This window comes from Gossypium raimondii, chromosome 4 (assembly GCF_025698545.1).
Source record: "Gossypium raimondii isolate GPD5lz chromosome 4, ASM2569854v1, whole genome shotgun sequence".
Classification (NCBI taxonomy): domain Eukaryota; kingdom Viridiplantae; phylum Streptophyta; class Magnoliopsida; order Malvales; family Malvaceae; genus Gossypium; species Gossypium raimondii.
This window is the reverse complement of record NC_068568.1, coordinates 10751210-10757484: the sequence shown is the minus strand read 5'-3', so window position 1 is coordinate 10757484 and position 6275 is coordinate 10751210. Positions and strand designations below refer to the sequence as shown.

Here is a 6275-nt window from a genome sequence, read left to right as displayed (position 1 = left end):
ATTTTTAGCATTTTCAGTATAGTAAATTGCATTTTATAACTCAGTGGATCTTAACCTATTTATCTTTAATTTTGTCATGTTTTGGTACCAATGTCGCTACATGAGTATTTCCAGATTGCATCCAGAATTGTTGTCACACCTAATAGTTGTCTGGATAAGAACAAAAAGGTGTGAGCTGTCCAGTCTGGTACAACTAAATTGTACGTACAGATGCAGCATGATTCTGATGAAAGGACAACTATGTTATTTAGATAAATATTAGTATTCATATGAAAAGGAAAGAAAATGTTTTTTTGGGGTATTATCTTCTTCAAACTATATTTTGAAGCTTTTCGGCTATGGCGACTTAAGCCTCCTATAGGTGAACGGACATGAAAGGGATGCAGATTAGCTCTTGACGAGGAGCCCTGAGTTCGATACAAGAGGGAGTTGAGAGATCAGGTAGAGATTTTCTAGGAATAGTACTTTCCACTTGTTTCTTTTATATTTCTTTTTTTAAACACTAGAGATTGCTTTCTATTTCATGTTAGTACAGAAGTGTACATGATTTTTGGGTTAAATGTTATTTTATTCAATCTTGCTTCTACTTTTTAATCTTTGGGTTTGAATATTTTAAGCATGAAAGTGTTATTGCGGTCACTAACACTGGACAATGCAGCAATAGTTCAAGCTAACAAGCATGACAACGGAAGTTGCTTGAAGATTAGAGGAATTTAATCCACTTGTTCTTAATATTGTTCCATTGCCATCATCAGAAGGTGGGGTGAATGTGCATGTTTAAGTCTTAAATTAAATATAAAAGTTAAGTTTGGTAAGATATTCATTGCAATTTAATAAATCAACAATCACCTACCCTTTTATACCTTGTGAGCACTTAGTATTTTGTTGAATATTCATGTTGGGGATCCCATTTTTCATTACTGTATTTTATCTTATTGTTTTCAAGTTATTGCTTCGACAACTACTCTCACAATTTATCCTGTTTCTATCTATTTATTGCACTGACATTGATAGGCAAAAGACAACCATCCACATGGGATAGATATCCGACAGGCTCATATCTGTCTACTATGCTTGCATCGACAGTGTACGCTTGCACATTATTGTTGTGACATTAAACAAACGATCAAGTTTTGGCACCGTTGCTAGGGATGAAGTTTGTTTGATGTTTATTTTTGTTTGCTTTTATTTCATAATATTTAGTTGTTACTAACTTCTTTTCTTTTTGTCGCTATTTTCACATTTTATTTTAGGTGTTGTATGACCTGAAGCAATTCAGAGTTTATTGCTGATTTTGATCCAGAAATTTAAAGAACCATTTGGAGGAGACTTCGATAACAAAGTAATATGGCTTTACCAAGAAACTATGAAGTCATACCCCCGATGCAGCACCAAAATGCTAATGACCCACCTTTGCCGCAAGACGCTCAAATAGAAAACAGAACTATATGAGATTTTGTAGTACTTGTCTTGGATGACTTGCAACCGGGAGTTGTTAGGCCAACAATCCTAGCTGGAGATTTTGAACTCAAGCCAGTAATGTTTCAAATGTTGAATTCTAATGGGCAATATGATAAAAAATATACAAGGGACTAGTGACGTTGTACCTATACAAGTCGTTCAACAAGTTGATGTTCCTACCTTTTGTTGTGAGATTTGCATTGACAACCACATCTATGAAAATTGTCCACAACATGCAGAGAATGTCTTTTATGTCAGTAACATCCACAACTGTAACACCCCTTACCCGAGACCGTTGCCGGAGTCGAGCACGAGGCATTACTTAACTTATCTTACTAATTCGGAGCATAAAAATTTACTTTTGCAAATTATTTTCACTATTTACAGCAAAGCTATCCAATTGCGCAGCAGTCACTAAATTAATTATAACTTGAGCTACAGAACTCGAAATTTAATTCCGTAAATTTTCCCTGAAACTAGACTCATATATCTACTCACCATAAAATTTTTAGAATTTTTGGTTCAGCCAATTAGTACAGTTTATTAGTTAAAGTCTCCCCTGTTTCACCACCTGACTGCCCTGACCTCTAGTCACTAAAAATAAGTTTTCTCACTGTAGGATTTTCATATGAAGTTCTTACTTGTTTCTACAGAAAAAAACTCAATGAGAAATCTATACATATAAGCTATAACTCATAACCATTTTTGTACAATTTTTAATGATTTTCTAAACTCAAAACAGGGGACACCAAAAACTGTTCTGACCCTGTCTCACGAAAATTCACATATCTTAAAATATAAAATTCCTTTCACTACACTGTTATTTTTCCATGAAAATAGACTCAACAAGCTTTAATTCCATATATCATTCACCCTCTAATTAATTTTATACTATCTTGGGTGATTTTTCAAAGTCATGTCACTGTTGCTGCCTGAATTCTGTTTCTTTGCAAAATTTCATCCTTTCATGATTTCCATACATAATTTATCACCTAGACTCTTATAACAACAAATACCTTCATACTTAACCATTTTAATAACCATACATCATCAAATACTTACACATCACTCATTAGCAAAATCATCATTACAAACATACAAAATAACTAAATCCCTATACATGCCATAACTCAAACGTGTTTCGATATAAAATACCGAGCAGTTGTAGTTGATAGTGTGGACGATCTCCGACTTCTTTAGGATCCTTGAAGTAGCTTTGCAATACTATAAGAGAAAGAGAAATAAAAGAAGTAAGCATAAAGCTTAGTAAGTTTACTAGCAAATAAATAACAATATTTAACTTAAATAATTAAACTCAATGTCTATATCTCTAGTTTACTCTTTAGTTAATCTCATACTAGTTCTCTTACTTGTTTACTTAGAATACTTGTGTGCATAACTTACTCAATCCTTGCCGCATCGTTGAACATCAATTGATAGTATAATAAGTTCTTAAGTCTTACAACTTACCTGAGCTTGCCATTTATACTTTAAACTGAACTTTCATGAACATGATTCATTTACAAGCCCGTTGAGCTACATTGGAATAATAAGGATACTCGGGTCTCTTCTGATAATAACATGCCAAAGCCATGTCCCAGACATGGTCTTACATGGGATGTTCTCATGTTGGTGCCCATGCCATGTCCCAGACATGGTCTTATAGGGGACCTCTCATCTCGGTATAACGCCATGTCCTGACATGGTCTTACATGGGACCTCTCGTCTAAGTGCCCATGCCATGTCCCGCACATGGTCTTACAGGGACCTCTTATGATCTTAAGGATGCCAATGCCATGTCCCGCACATGGTCTTACATGGGATCTCTTTACCCAAATGTCATGACATTCGTATCCAAAGACCATCCTTATGTATCAACGGACTTTTAAATTTTAATTCTCTATCATTTCATGCTTGGATCATCATCAAATAAATTCATAAAATAAATTCATAATTGCTGGAAATTAACAGCATTAATAATAAATATTGAAATATTGCATTTATTTACCGTAAACTTACCTCGGTACCAATTATAGCCAAATTCACCAACTTAGTCTTCAACTTTATTCTTCCTTTGTCTAACCTCGAGTTTCGTACTTCTTGATCTAAAATAGTAAATTTAACTTATTTAATAATCACATTCATCAAAACAGCCCTCGACTCTAACTTTTCAAAATTACAATTTTGCCCCTAAACTTTTACATAATTACATTTTTGCCCCAATGCTCGGAAATTAAACTTCATCTCTTATTCTTATGTTTTATAACATTCTGAACATTTTTCCCTTCTATGGCAACATCAAATTCCCACTCTAACATGTACTTATGAACATTAGGTATTTTTACCGATTATGTCGTTTTACTCGTTTTCACTTAAAATCGCTTAGCAAAGTTGTTTAACATAATTTCTAGCTTCATATTCTATCATAAAACATCAAAATAAACACTTTTCACCTATGGGTATTTTTCCAAATATAAACCCTAGGTTAAATTATTGCTAGAATAAGCTAAATTAAGCTACTGGGATCTCAAAAACGTAAAGAACATTAAAAACGGGGCTTGGGATCACTTACTATGGAGCTTGGAAGCTTGAAAACCCTAAATATGGCTTCCCCCCTTGCTGATTTCGTTCATATGAAGAAGATGAGCATAATTTGCCATCTTTTTCCCTTTTAATTCATTTTAATTACTAGATTACCAAATTACCCCTAGCTTAAAAATTTTCTATTTCACTTATCTCATGTCCATTTTTGTCTACCAAGTTACCAATGGTATAATTACCATATAAGGACCTCCAATTTAAAGTTTCATAACAATTGGACACCTCTAACATGTAGAACTCAACTTTTGCACTTTTTACAATTTAGTCCTTTTGACTAAATTGAGTGCCCAAACGTCGAAATTTTCGAACGAAATTTTCACAAAATCATTTTGTGAAATTGTAGACCATAAAAATATAAGAAAAATAAAATTTTTCTCATCGGATTTGTGGTCCCGAAACCACTGTTCCGATAACCTCAAATTTGGGCCATTACAATCCACAACAATTCCACCTCTTATAATAATTTTGCATGCAATCAACAGTATCAGAGAACTCAGAATGTTGGACAAAATGCTGCGACATTCTGATATGGGAATAAGTGCTGTTACCAATGGCATGTTGATATGAATTTACTTGAGCACGTCTAGGAATTTCTTGAACTAGGCTTCCTACTTCTGCTTTTGAAGTCTTTGAGGGTAAGGTGGTGGGGGATTTTTAACTTGAACTAGCTGATTCGTCTTTTGTGGCAATTCTGCATTCAACGAAGTTGTTAGTTGCTCAAAATTGACTAGGTTAGAAGTTACCTTATTAGATTTTGTAGATTCTATTTCTAGTGAAGTTGGAATTTCAACACTTGGTTGAACTTCCACTGAATCTTAAGCATCAGTTGGCTTCTCTTCAACTTCAACATATTTGGGCTCTAATGTTTTTCTGCTCCTCAATGCCAATTCTTTACAATGCTTTTTTCTCGAATTTTTTTGATTTTTTGTATCACTAAGCAGAGCACCTTGTGGTCGGTTCCTAAGTTCAATAGCAAGTTGACCCATTTGATTCTCCAAATTTCTTAAAGTGGCATCATTCTTTGCCATATATGCCTTCAATAGATTCTCTAAGCTATTGGAAGGTTAAGCTTGAGTTGGTTTAGGAACTTGTTAGGAAAAATAGGTGATTGGGTCGGTCTAGATTGTGCATAAGTATTACTGGTTCCAGCCCTTTGGTTGGTCTAAAAAAAATTAGGGTGGTTTCAGTAAGATGGGTCATAAAAATTGGATTGTAGTCCTTGCCTTCCTTGGTTTTGGTTTTATTTGTCCATATAATACACAAATTTTGGGTTTGATGGACATTTTTTGAACAAGTGCCCTTCCCTATAATAAACACAGGCTATAGTCTCAAATTGATTCGGTGACTGAGATGCAAAATTATTAAACCCATTAGTAGTAAAGTTTTTAAACATTGAGGATATCGAGGATACCTGAGATGCAAGTGAAGTGAGAGTGTCCACTTTATGTACTTCAGTGACTCATTTTCTTGATGTTGCTCGATTGGTTGGTTATTTGATAGTTGTTGCTGAAAATCCTTTTGATGATTTCATAAGCCTCGTTATAGGACTTAGAAAAGAGAGCATCATTAGTAGAAGCTCTACTACCATTCTCGTGTGAGCATTAGTAGAAGATCTACTACCATTCTCGTGTGAGCATTGAGACCGTTATAAAACGTCTCTAGTTAGATGCAATGTGAGATTTCGTGATGAGGGTATCTTCGTAATAGTTCTTTAAACCTTTCCCATGCCTCATACAATGACTTGTCATATATTTTTTGAAAGGTAGTGATCTCATTCCAGAACTTAGCATTCTTGCTAGGTGGGAACTACTTCATAAAGAATCGTTCTGCTAACTCTTGCCATGTTGTAATGGAATTTTATGGAAATAAGTTCAACTACGCTTGAGCTCTGTCCCTTAGTGAATATAGGAACATCTTTAATCGTAGCGTATCTTCGGGTACTCAGGATAATTTGAAAGAATCGATCACCTCCATAAACAATCTTAAGTGAAGTTGAGGACCTTCAGTAGGCATTCCATTGAATTGACCCACTGTCTAAAGCATCTAGAACATGACTGGCTTCAGCTCGAATTGTTATACCTTAAGTTTAGGTATCCTAATACCCAGATTAAGCTCATGAAACACTGGCACGACATACTGTCTTAGAGCACTATCCCTATCAACAGCAATAAGGATAAGATTTTAAACTTGATTCACTCCATTTCCTTGATTTA

At 34.6% G+C, this 6275-nt stretch overlaps 1 non-coding gene across 1 annotated transcript; it reads left to right on the top strand.

Annotated features, from left to right (window-relative positions):
- Window positions 1-5740: 5740 nt before the first annotated feature.
- Window positions 5741-5847, top strand: LOC128040715 (small nucleolar RNA R71). The gene has a single exon (XR_008195521.1). It is a non-coding gene; the product is annotated as a small nucleolar RNA R71 (small nucleolar RNA).
- Window positions 5848-6275: the final 428 nt, after the last annotated feature.